This window comes from Pteropus medius, unplaced genomic scaffold, assembly GCF_902729225.1.
Source record: "Pteropus medius unplaced genomic scaffold, Ma_sr-lr_union100, whole genome shotgun sequence".
Lineage (NCBI taxonomy): Eukaryota > Metazoa > Chordata > Mammalia > Chiroptera > Pteropodidae > Pteropus > Pteropus medius.
In genome coordinates this window covers 11161065-11174434 of record NW_024344253.1, presented here as the reverse complement: position 1 = coordinate 11174434, position 13370 = coordinate 11161065, and the positions used below count along the sequence as shown (strand labels likewise).

Sequence of the window (13370 nt, the reverse complement as noted above, 5' to 3'; positions counted from 1 at the left end):
AATTCTTATCAATAAAACATAGGCATCTTCTAAGGGACCATGGGCAAAGGTCTTTGGGAAACAAAGAAATATTTCTCAGAAGATAAAAGGAGAGAACTTATATGTTCTCTCTTGATGCCTGGCCGCTAACCCTTCACCCAGATGTCTGCCTTTACACAGTTCCTTAAAGATACAGTGTCTGAAGCTGCAGCAGCTCTCTAGAATTGTTGCCTCTGAGTTGTTAAGAACAAAAAAACCAATAAGAGCCAACATCCCTAACATATGATTGACAAAAGGCTTATATCCAGAAAATACGAAGAATTTCTACCATGCAGTAATAAAAAGACAACCCAACAAATATGGACAGAAGGCTTGAACAGACTCTCTCCTAAAGAAGATACACAAATGGCCAATGTAAAAATTTTGAAAATAAAAGAAGGGGTACAGTGGCATTTTAGAAAATTTAGTCTGGCAAAACTGTAGAGAGTAAAATAGAAGTGAGGGGGGAGATAGTCATTAGAGGGGAGATGGAAGAAGAGGCCAAGCACAAGGAGATAAGGGTTGTGGGTCACAGAGGGAAAAAAATGATAAAAAGGAAACTCAAGAGTTCAAAGACACACAGTATAATTAAAGGGTAATCATTCTCAAACTATTTTGCTCTCAGATTCTTTCAAGTATTGGACCTGCTGCATAAACATATGCATCGAACACTTAAGTGGTTATTTTCAAAAGGCTGAAGAACAGGGCAGGAGTAGGTAAGCTTAAAATTTTAGGCAGATGACATCTCAAAGATGAAAAAAAAATCAAGCCAAATAAAAGCTAGTAAGTGAGATGATGACTTTTTTAAAACTTAACAGCAGCACCCATTTATTAAGGGCTTGTTATGTGTCAAGTATAACACTGGGCATTCTGCAGACATCACTTGTATTCCTCACAATTCTGAAGATGTAGATAGTATTAGTTCTATCTTTTAATTTATTTTTATTATTGATTTTTAATATTTGACATTTATACAATCCATGAAGTGATCCTCCCATTACTCTAGCACCTATCTGGCACTTCTATTTTTTCTAATGGGGAAACTGAGGCCCTCTGAATTAAGTAAATAACCTGAATAACGGCATCTTTAAAATTGGTAGGGCGAATACGCAAACCCATGCTCATTTACATATGTTTAAAAACCACGTGGTCTAACTATGGGAGGTGAACACACAGTGTAAATATATATACATGCCTTACTGTGAAAGCGTACGGCTGAAATTTATTAGATTTTGTTAACCGATGTCACCATAAAAAACAAAGTACATAGAAAATAAAAACCACATGGAGCACATAAGATGGGGATATATCTGTATTAAATAAATATCTGTCATAGTACCTAATTATGGTATCATTAGGTACTATTTTAACAGAATCAGAGAATTTACACGTTTGATAAAAGATAAAACTTATTTTTCAAGTTATAGGTATTAGTCATTTTAAAAAGGAAATCATAGAACAAGAAGACAGCAAAAATTTCTCAAAAACACTTATTTTCATATTATAATATTCGATGAGAAGCAATTCCTCCAAAAGTATCAGGTTGCCAATTTAAAAATCCACTTGTATTGAAAAGCCAAAAACTATGTAACACACGAATGAAACAACATTTTCAAAAAGAAGACACGGGCATTGTTGTTATTATTATTGTTATTATTTCAAAATCTGATTTTGATTTGGAGGAGCAAGGACTGTGAGATAAGGAAATAGGTGATAGGAGAAAACACAAATAAAACAAAAGATAGTACTTTTAAACTTAAAATCTAACTTAAAAATTGACATATTTTCTATATAGCTATGTAAATGTTATAATTTATCTTCTAGTTTAAAATTCTGGTTCTAGATTCAATTAATATTTGTAGAGTACTCAACATGGATAGGCACAGATTTAAGGAATTTTACATAATCCAACTCCTTTCATTCTAACTATCTGATTTATGTGGTTTCTAATCTTGAATACAAAGTCAACAGTTTTGAATCCTAAACATCTAAAGGCCTCTGTGGCCTGATCAGAAATTCTAGAATAGTTACTTGTCACTGAGGCACTTTATGATTTATGTGGGCCCTCAAAACCATAAGGGACAACAGAAATGTTTCAAGATCACATCTTACTATGTGGTTCTAGTCTAGTAATTTCTCTTTGGGGTGTTATTTTATGATTTGATGATAGGGTAATACAGTGATATACAATGATTATTTCCAATAAGGTTCCTAAACACCACCAAGGTATAGCAGCAATTTGGACCAAGTTTAACCATCAAAACCTCCTCAGAGGCATCAGACAAGCCTGGGCTGGACTCTGGCCCTTCCCTGCCCCTCTCCCTGCTTCTCCATCCTTCCCTCTGCCAGGAAGGCTCTCCCACCAAGCACCTTCCTGACACTCTGGCACCTCCTCCAGCTTTGCTTAATGAAGACTGTGTGGCCTACTTAAAATTATAACTCACTCTCTCCTTGATTTCCATTACCCTGAGTTATTTTTTCCATAGGATTCTCCTCATAATCAACTATAATACCTACTTTTTATTGTTATTTTTATTGTCATTTCATTGTGCTACAATGCAAACTTCCCCAAAGTGGAATTTTGGTCTTTTTGTTCACTGAGGTATCTCAAGAATTTAAGGGGTATCTGACATAAGTGTTTAATATATATTACAGATATCCCCCGCTTTTCAAAAGTTCGCATTACACTACTTTACTTTTCCAAAAGACCTACATTAGTACTTGTTCTTGCTAACTGAAAGAAATCCAAAGAGGATTTCTGCTCTTAAGGAAACAAGTAAAATACAGAAATAATGTTCAGCATTTGTTTTGCAAGGATTCACTGTAAGGGCAGGGGCGCCCCGAGCAGCGAGAGTGGCACCGCTTTTATTGTATGTTAGTGTTATTTTACGTTTTATGTCTTATTTGGTATCCTTTTGTGCGTTATTTTTTGAGTCTGGGAACACTCAAAAAATTTTTCCACATAAATTAATGGTAACTGCTTCTTGGCTTTACTGCATTTTGGCTTATGAAAGGTTTTATAGAAATATTCTACTTACGGATAGCAGGGGAAACCTGTACTTAAATTTTTTAATAAATAAATAATGTAGAGTATGACACAATCTGAGCAAAAAGATAAACTTAGAACCAAAATTTCTTTGTATTCTTTCAGGTTGGGGAAAATTTAAATACAAGCAGTTACTACAGAATCTTAGTAAAGTTCCCAAGAACTTTCTCTCGTCATATATTTATAGGGGTACAAAAGCCCTTCCACTGCGTCTCTTACTCAAGCACCTTCCAATTAGGTAATTCCAGAAACATCTAAACATTCTAAACATACCACATAAATCCCTTGTTATAGAGGTTTTCAACAGAGAATTATAAGGAAATCAACTATACCACTATTTTAAACTCATAACTCCAAATAATCTGGTGTAAGGATCAGAAATAATATATTGAAAAGACTCAGCATATTATAGATACTTGAATTTAAAATTATCAATATTTTACAGAATTGAGGTAGACAAGGATCAGTGCCTATCCACTGAGGAAGTAGTTGGAAAACATGACTCCTCTCAACATAATCTGCCAATCCGGAATTGCTGACATTCTATTTAATCAGCAACTCTGGGTGGGGGGGATGTTTAAAAGCCAAATGTATTAATTCAAAAACTAATCTGAGTGTAGACTTTTAATGCTAGCATATGTCCTAGATTCTGGGTTTTAGTTTCGTGCAAGACAGACATGATTCCGTCCTTGTGATGCTTACAATCTTGTAAGAAAACATTACTCTAATAAAATTACTTTTACACAATCACATAGATTAATCCCAAAACAGAAGGAACACTGATGTATTTAAATGTAAACTGTCTGAACCCATTAAGAATTTTCATTTAAACAGAACATACTATCGCCCGAAAGAAATAATTTATGAGACAGAAAAGGAACCATGGAATACTTTAACGCAAATGTTGTTCTTATGTCAAAACAGTGATTCCCAGTTTTACAAAATACCAGTGATGAAAGAATAAAATCTTGGCTCATCATCTGCATCCACTAGGGAGCAGCATTCAAGTGTCAGCCTCTCCTTTCTGTAGTAATCACTCAAGCATAGCAAGTCACCAAAGGACCAGCATTGGTTACCGAAATGAATGTATTTTGTTCTGCAGTTTCCTGTCCCAGGGGCAAATATACAAAACAAAAAATGGAGCAACATACAGCATAAAATATTCACCTCAAGGCATTATGCCAAGAAAGCAGCAGAAAGTTTTATACTTGAGCCAAAGGCTTCTTGGTTTCTTTTAAAAATTTAAATCGTGACAATTATCTTGATGTTTCTCAATGAATCAGATCTGTCTACAGAACAAAAGCTTGCTCAGGAGTTTTGTGCACTTTGAGAAATAATTATTTCCTAAGCTTATTCACTTTTTTAAGAAAGCAGCGTATGGACAGATTTAGAAGCCAGCGTGCTTGAGTGAAAACATTTGTAATCAGTCAACCTACAGAGGCATTTAGCTTGAAACGTCAATTGAAAAATAAAAAAAAAGATTCTGAGACAAAAGAGAACTTAAAAAGTAATCCCATCAAAATATAATATTTTTAATTTTCTTATATACATTTCTCTTCCAACTCTGTGCCCTAAAATGTTGTCAAAATGTCTATGGCCATGCTACCCTGAACAAGCCTGATCCCATCTGATCTCGGAAGCTAAGCAGGGTCAGGCCTGGTTAGTACTTGGATGAGAGACCACCTAAGAAGACCAGGTGCTGTAGGCATAAAAATAAAATAAAAAAATAAGGGATTGTAAACTGACAAGGTACTTGCAGTCTGTGAGGTCAACCAAGAGTTGACTCACCTAAAAAATAAAATAAAATGTTGCCAAAATGTTCAAAGTCATCGCTACTTTATAGTTGTGATGGGAAAGCTTATATTTAAACAGAATTAAGTGACATTGAAATCTTTTCAATGGCTATTTTCCTCTTGATATAACCACATTGGTAAACAGCACATAATACATTGATAAATTGATTTTAATAGCTAATTAGTAAACATTTATATTTTACTTTCATAGCACATAAGTACAAATTATTGCTAAGTAGCAATTAAAAAGCATTTTTCAATGTACATCTAGGGGTATTTTCGTTTATCTATTGCTGCATATCAAACCACCCGAAAGCTTAGTGGCTTTAAAAACAATCGTTTTGTTTGTTCACAATTCTGCAATCTAGGCGAGGCTCAGCTAGGCAGCTCTTCTCTTTGGCTCATCCTGCCAGTTGTCACGAGGCTACACGGAGCTGGCAGGAACCAGCTAGGGCGCTGAAAGGACAAGACTTCTCTCTCTCCATACAGTAGTCCTAGGACTTCTCTCCATGCCTAGACTTCTCAAGGCTTAGGCCTGGAACATGCAGTGCCATTTTTGCTGATTCTGTCAAACATTCAGATCCAACCCACATTCAGAGGAAGGGGCCTCCACAATGGTGTAAATATGGGGTGAAGCAGTTTATTGGAGCTCACCAATGTAACAGACAGTAAGGGCAATTTATATTCCCCCATCCAAACTTAATACTGTATTTCTTTGGGTTAGTGCCATGGAAGAAGCAATAATAAAAAGAGTTTTCGGGCAAAGTATTTGAAAGATATTTTGGGGTACCAGAAGGGTTAGAAGGGAAGGTGAAAATCCTTACTGGTAAGATAGATACTGCCAACCACAAAATAGCATAACTGAACAGATTTGGTAATAAAAATCTATACCTAAATATATTATTAAATTGCTAAATTGTTAACATTAAGGAGTTGCACATAGAAGCATAACCATTATTTTATTATGCATCACATAGCTAATCCTCAACTAGCTGAACAAGGAGAATGACACATCAGGTTATTACAGGAAAATATATACACTACACCCTCTTCGGCCATTAGGGTGAATGTAAGGCTAACAACCAGAATCAGTGGAGAGACAATAGCAAGCAGTGGCTCGGCCTTTATATCCAGAACGCGATGGCTAGTACCCTGGGAGGGTGTGGGTTCTGGAGGCTTCATATAGCCCTTCACTGGGAAAGGCAGAGAATATCCTCAGTCCACGCACTATTTCTATTTAGTAGCTTTACTTTCTCAAATCAATGAAGCCATTCGGAAACTTGATACTGTATGGATTGTCTCTAAATCAGACCTACATATGATATAGGTCATTGTTTCCTTCTATAAGGCCATTGAAAGGAACCATGGAATTCTATTTCCGAAAAGCTTTGTATAGGTCTTACGTAATTAGAGCACGTTAGATTTGTAACACAGTTCTTTTAATTGCCTCATATTTTGATAACATGCCATAAAATGCATCTGTTAAGCCTGAACAATGACACATGCCAACCAACTTAATTTAGTATCTAATATATTCAAAGGAAAAAATCATATATATTACAACTGACTTTTACTGGCACTTCTTCAGTTTTTCTAATGGTTGAAATGTTTCTTTTAATCTGTTATTTAAATTTGGAGAGGGCCTATCTTAGAAAAAGAAGAGAAAAAGTTAAAAGGTTGTTGAGCAACACAAATAATTCTATTCAAAGAAACTCACAAAATATGTTTTCCTCAATTTAACATACGGAGCATAGCGCATTACAACATTAGCTTTCATTTTATTTCTAAACATCCACTAATAATATTTTCTTCAGTGTGCAAGATTCTTTCGTCAAGCCAATTGGCCGAATTAGCATTTACATCATTTTAAGTTATGACACAGGTTACTAAGTAGAAGGGCTGAAGTAGGAACAATGAAAGGTCAGCACTCAGAAATTATCTAACCTTATCTTCTCTTTCCTGAGGCTGTAGCTTGTTTGGACGAAAAGGCGAATGGAAAGGGTGTTTTTTTAAAGAGGAGGAAGAGTAATTATAAGATGGATCTAGAGAATAATTATAAACTCACCTGAAAGATCTCCTTAATTAACAAACTTTCATAAGACACTTGGCAGAAATGCCAGTCTTTATATTCATCACTGGCAAAGAGCACAAAGGACTTGCAAAGCTTCTCTTTGTTATGTGTATAGGAGATGCTGATCCAAAATCACAACAGTTTATCAGATACCATGGAACCACTGAGCAAACACTGAGATGGACAGAGAAACTCATGCTCTGTCCCCAGAATACCATCTCATAGACAGGATGAGATTGAATAAGAATATGTATAAAATTTAATTTGGGGGGAGGTTAAATGGTTTTACCTATATTTAAAGTAACACAATAAGTATACTCAATGTCAACACGGCCTCTTTCTGCTTCATATTAACAATATAGAATATTAGCATCCAATAATATTATGTAGTTGTTGACAGTCTTTCATTTCCATCTTCTTTGGTCTGTGAAGTAACATTTACTATTTAGTTTTTATACTTGCCAAAAATTTATCGGTAATACCTCATAAAATTTGAAAGAAATTAATTTATGGTTACATCACAAAACTTTAAAAGAACAACTTTCTACCACTGTTATTTACAAATTCAGAGGATTATAAGTTTCCATTCATTTTTATGAAGATGCAATTATTGAATTAGAATAATTCAAGTAAAAAAAATAGAGTTGGTTGAGGGAAAACAAATAAAAAACATACAGCACAACACAAATTAGAATAATCATCACTACTGCTCTCTAAGTGATGAAAAATACCCAACTATAAAAGGGAAGAAACACAAAAGTGTGGGTACAATTTCTAACAGAAAGACCATTGTTTACCCATAAGTTCCACACTCTAGAAATATGAACACCTGCCAGGTAATTAAATACACCCACATGCAGAGTGTTCCATGGCTTTTTCTTTTTAATTACCACCATTTATTATAATCACCAACAGGTAATTTTCTAAGCAATGTAAGATCAGCATTGGAATTGAGGGGAGCCAAATAGTCGAAATTAGTTCAAGCCACCAGTCTTGGATGATCAGTTGTACATGCGCCTACCCGCAGAGAGAAACCGTTGGGCGTCGAGATTGCCTCTGCATTCTCTTGCCTGGGCAGAGACACAGCTACTACAGTCAGGTGTGGGAATTGCACTAGAACACAGATAAATTATGCTGCTCAGAGAAATTACGTTTAGTAGGGTGTAACTCATCATTTCTTCATCCTGCTCCCAAGCCAACTGGCTTTCACACTCATTATACCTCCAAGTCCAATTAGGTGACATCTATCTTTAAGCATTTAAGCCCTCTAAAAGCCTTAGTCTTTAACGTTTTGCCAAATATTGATACTCTTGGCAATTTTTTTTTAATGCCACAACCAAGTATGAAACTGCTGCCTCAGTTAGGACCAGCAATAAACTATGTTTTGAATAAAATTTTAAAGCTACTATTTTCCATACCAGCAATGCTCAACCCACAGGGATATATTTTACATCACAATGCAGCACTCCAACACATTATATATGCACGAAAACATACACATCCATAAACAGAGACATATTCAAAACACACGAAAATGCATACAAAATAAGTTTCATAAACTATGTCTTACCTTTACTATACATGACATGCTCCAATATTTTCTGTGCTATTTCTTTTTTGCAACTTTTTTGCACTGCTCATGATCCCTAATTTGATTTTACCAACCTACTAATTGGGCAGCTACCAGAGTTTGAAAAACACAGCTCCCTCCACATAAATACCAATTCATAGTTTGTCATAAAATCACTCCTGCCAATCGGTATTGGTATGACATTCCCTGCAGATGAGACTAAAGAGACAATCCAAAGAGGTGACTGACTTGGAAACAAGATTGTTCCTGAAACATGAATAAAATAGGCAGCAGGATATATCCAGAGCAGATGACTACTAACAACTGCTCATCTCTAAAAGCAAAGTGCTTACCTATCACTATAAGAAAGTACTTAATAACAGAACTTTTTGGACAAGAAAACAGAAATTTAAATAAGACTTTATTTTTTCTTATTATGTAGGCAATTTTTTTTTAACTGATACTATCTAGTGTTGGAAAGGATGTGGGGACATGTGTGCAATGCTATTAGGACTGTAATTCTGTACAGCCTGTTTGGAGGGTGATTCGAGAGCATATAACTACATTTTAAGTGTGCATATCCTCTGACCCAGCGATTCTTCTAGTAATTTATGCTAGGCTTTTACAGATGCACAGATACATGTTTAAAGATGCTGACCATCGGTGAGCAAATATTTATTTACAGTATAATCACATTTTAATTATATATAAAAATGTTTAAAGGACAAAGTATTTCTATATCATTGTTTCTCAGTGGGAGGCTACTGGCATTCTGGGTAGGCTATTTCTTCATAAAATGGCCCCACATATTTAAAAATACTCCCTGGGGTAGGGCGGTACCATCCTTGATTGAGAAAACCACTATTCCATGTGTACTGTGAAGAAAAAAAAAAAATCAAAAAAAGATGTTACAGGGGAAAAAAAGCAAGCTGCAGAACAATGCATACAGTATGACTGCAATTATGTGAACATAAATCAACCACACTCTGGTGTGTGTGCTCGTGAATGTAGTGAATTGGGCGGCATGTGAAGAGAGGTTTACAAGTTCTGCTCTATAAGCTCTGATATTGTTTGATTTAAAAAAAAAAAAATTTCTGCACTAGTAGTTTCATTTTATTAGGTTAACAATATTTATTTGGGAAAATTAAATCCATAATATATTCACAAATCTTAAGAGGCTATTTTGAGAGTTGTGATTGAGTAGGGCCTATTGAAAAAGCTATAAAACAAAGAGGGACAGAGAATAAGAGGAAAGAACACGTTTCTAATGGCATGTTTGAGTCATAAGAGTCCTTTTCCTTCCTTATTAAAAATGATAAGATCTTTGTTTAATTACTAATTAAACACCCATAAAAAGACAATTCAAAATGTGAAAATTAAATAGTAACACTACTTATGTTTAAGTCCCCGCTGTCACTCTCTTTCCATTATACATGGAAAAATATTACCTCTAACTCCATATCCAGTTGTATTTCATGCTCCCTCTTATTAGAGTTAGTAGCTCGTTTACCTGCCCACCCCCACAGATCAGAAGTTCTCTGAGGTCAAAGGCCAGGTCCCATCCAAGATTACCTTCCAATCTACCCCTAAGAACTGCTTCTCAGTGAGAGGCTATCGAATGATGGTTTTTTCAAAATTCTGTGAAACAAATACCTTACGTGTCATGACTTTTCACTAGTTTATACTGTTGCCATGAGTAGGAAAAAAAGTAGATCATGTTCAATAGCAATAGTTGAAAACAATTATGAAATTACAATGAGTCTTTCTAATATAATGAATACTAAGGGCTTTTTTGCATTTTAATAACTTTGAAACTAAAAGAATTAAGCAAAGCCACATGAAGTACCCATTTTGTGTGAACGATTATCTCAAAAGGATTAAACTCAAATAAAATCAATGGGATAATAACAGCATTCTGTGGCACGCACTGCATTGCCCATCCAGTGCCCATCCGCCCTTTCTTACCAACACAACACCAGTTACTTTCCAAGGCAGCCATGTGCCCAGATGAAAACACAAGACCAAGACCCCTTGCAGCTACTGGTAAATATACACAGTTCTTCCAATGTAACATAGGCAAGAAGTCACCAGAGAGAGATTATCTCCCAGAAAAGCCTCGTCAGAGAGAAAGTCCTCCCTCTTTCCTTTTCTTTCTGTGAATAAGTTCTGGAGATGCTGCAGCCAACTGGTGACTCTGAAAAGGAACCTACATGACAAAGACACCCCTACCCCCACCCCCACCACCAACAGGAGGACTCTGGTGCTTACTTAACAACAGTGCTGAGCAGCTACCTGACCCCTGGCTGCCTACCTGCCAGACCTTCTGTTACTTGAGAAAAATAAATGTCTGTTTACCCCAGTGCAGGGATTTTCCGTTAAAGACAAAAGCATTCCTAGTGATATATTATCTAAGGGGGTTGGGGAGAGCAGCGGAGATTAGCACCACATTCGGCACTGAATCCTGTCGCTGAGACTGCAAGAGGATCTGGAATAATATGGTGAAATGGAAGATCTGATCTCCTGGGGAATAAATAAAACCACATAAAACAAGAGAAGACAAAGCTGCTAATGCACACTGTGATGCTGCACACAGGTACACCAGCGATCAACTTTTGCCATTCACTCCGAAATAAAATCGGCATTCCATTTCCAGACTTGTGTAGACCTAGGCTTCCCCTCGTTTGGCAACCTGTTTTGGAGCTGAACACTTTTTGGATCACATCAGTGGCACATTCTAATTAGCCAGTTAAGAAAACATTATTAAGAAACCTGAGGCAGGTTCCCAATACCACAAATTATCCAAAGAGGACAACTATGAAGAAAACTTTGTTTCCTTACATACCATGTTTTAATTACCCATTTCCACATTTATCAGCTGCAATAATCAATTCTCATTTATAGAGGATTTCAGCCTGCCTTATTATTGCTTTAATCTGCATGCCTTGTCCTCCACTCCATACACACATAGTCTGTGTGTGTGTCTGTCTCTCTCTCCTGCCCTCCTCACCTCCTTCCTTCCCCCCATCTCATACACACACACACGCGCGCGTGTGCATTTCAATTTCAGCTCACAGTTCATGTTCTTCTACTATTTGGACTGGATTTCCATGCTGACCATACCAATGCATAATTGGTCAACCACACTCACTGATGAGTCACTCTGAGAAACCTGCATGATTTTCTACCAAAACAACAGTAAGATATCTATATCAAGGTACCTGAAAAATCAACAGAGGTTTTGTTCTGTCAGAAAACCAAAGTTTATAAAATTGGGTATATTGAGTTTTTAATTTACATTTTAGTCATCTATTCTATAATTTTAAAAGAAATTCATATACGTTTTCAGAAAAGTTTTATAAGCAAATTGTCAGAGGCCTTGAATGAAACTGGAAACTCGAGGACAAAGTGTCCTGAGTAGAGAGGAGCCTATTCTCCAAAGAAAATCATTCTACCCAACCAAAGCCAATTCCCAAGCAGTTTAGAAGATACACAACTCCTGGCATAATGTCAGCACTAAAACCAATGTTCAAAATCATATAAATTATCAAACATGAGAAAAATTTAATTTCGTTTCTCATATTTGTATTACAAAAGGATTTAACTTTTATTACATTTGTTAACAGGAGGACAGAGAGATAAGGAACACCAGGGCTGATCCACTCTGTCTCCGAAAGCATGTATTCAGTTTCTATGTAGAAGGTGGAAGTTTTTAGAATGTCCCTGAACTATGTGGGAAAATGAACTAAATCTAAGTAAGAAAAAAGTCCATAAAAAATTTCAATGAGAAAACTGCAAGAGAAAAAATAAAGTTTTGAGACATAATATTTAGAAATGTTAAAAGAAAAAAGTTCCTGAACAAATGGTTTAAGAAAGAGTATCTGATAAGGAAATCATAAAACTACCTTGGCAAAAATCTTTTGCTATATACAGTCATCTCCTAAAACTGAAGCCTCTAGCTATCACTGAGCTGTAGTAGGGACTTCTAAGTTTCAATTGGAATTAAAAGATTTTTAATTTTTGACAGAATCCACTCTAATGATGAAGGGATTTCTTGGAGGAGCAGGAAGAAAAACTTTCAAAATGTTTCGATAAGATTACATTTATACCTTTGTCCTCCCATACATATGATGTCTAGAGCATAGTGAACTGAGCTATACTTGTCCCAAGGCTGAAACATGCACTCAACATTTACACACATGACATTTTGACTTAATGTGCTAATTGAATATAATCTGAAGTCAGGCAACTAATCTAACAAGCTAATAATTACAAGAGTGAGAGTTATTTTCCCCGACCACACCCTTTCTAAATTATATAACTTGTATAATGTCCTTCCTTCACATAACACCTCACATTCCTTATTCCTTTGCCAATTCGAAATACTACACCTTTTGTAAAAAGTCTGCACAACTGAAGATCCAGGAGCCCCAGGGGTTTTAACGCAGCAGTTATAACTCCAACCAACAGTAGGAACCACACCTAGTAATTCCCCTTCTGCGGCAGCACATCCAGGATCAGTGCCATGTTTTAAATTCACTTGTTCATTTTTTACACTTCCTCTTTCTCTTAATTAGTCTATACTGCAACGTGTAAAGTTTCAATGATCTGTAACTTGAGTCTGAGCACAGAAAATTTTAGGTTAACATGTATCTTAGTACTTCCGTTTGCATATTTAAAGAATCAAACTCACAAGCTTGGGTTACATAGAAATGTTTTCGTGAAAGTACTCCTCCCTTGAATTCTAGGAGAGAACTGTGACCAAACCAAAGACACAGAAAGACAAATTTATTCAGTCCCACATGTTTCCTTAATTTACAGATGCCATGGGAACTATTTTAAGTTTATCCATACTTTTTCAAAATTCCGATAATT

At 35.9% G+C, this 13370-nt stretch overlaps 1 protein-coding gene and 1 non-coding gene across 2 annotated transcripts in view; one reads left to right on the top strand and one right to left on the bottom strand.

Annotated features, from left to right (window-relative positions):
• The window catches only part of NHSL1 (NHS like 1), a 206201-nt gene that overhangs the window by 167365 nt on the left and 25466 nt on the right, over positions 1-13370 (bottom strand).
• On the top strand, positions 4654-4772 carry LOC120608035 (5S ribosomal RNA). The gene has a single exon (XR_005654289.1). It is a non-coding gene; the product is annotated as a 5S ribosomal RNA (ribosomal RNA).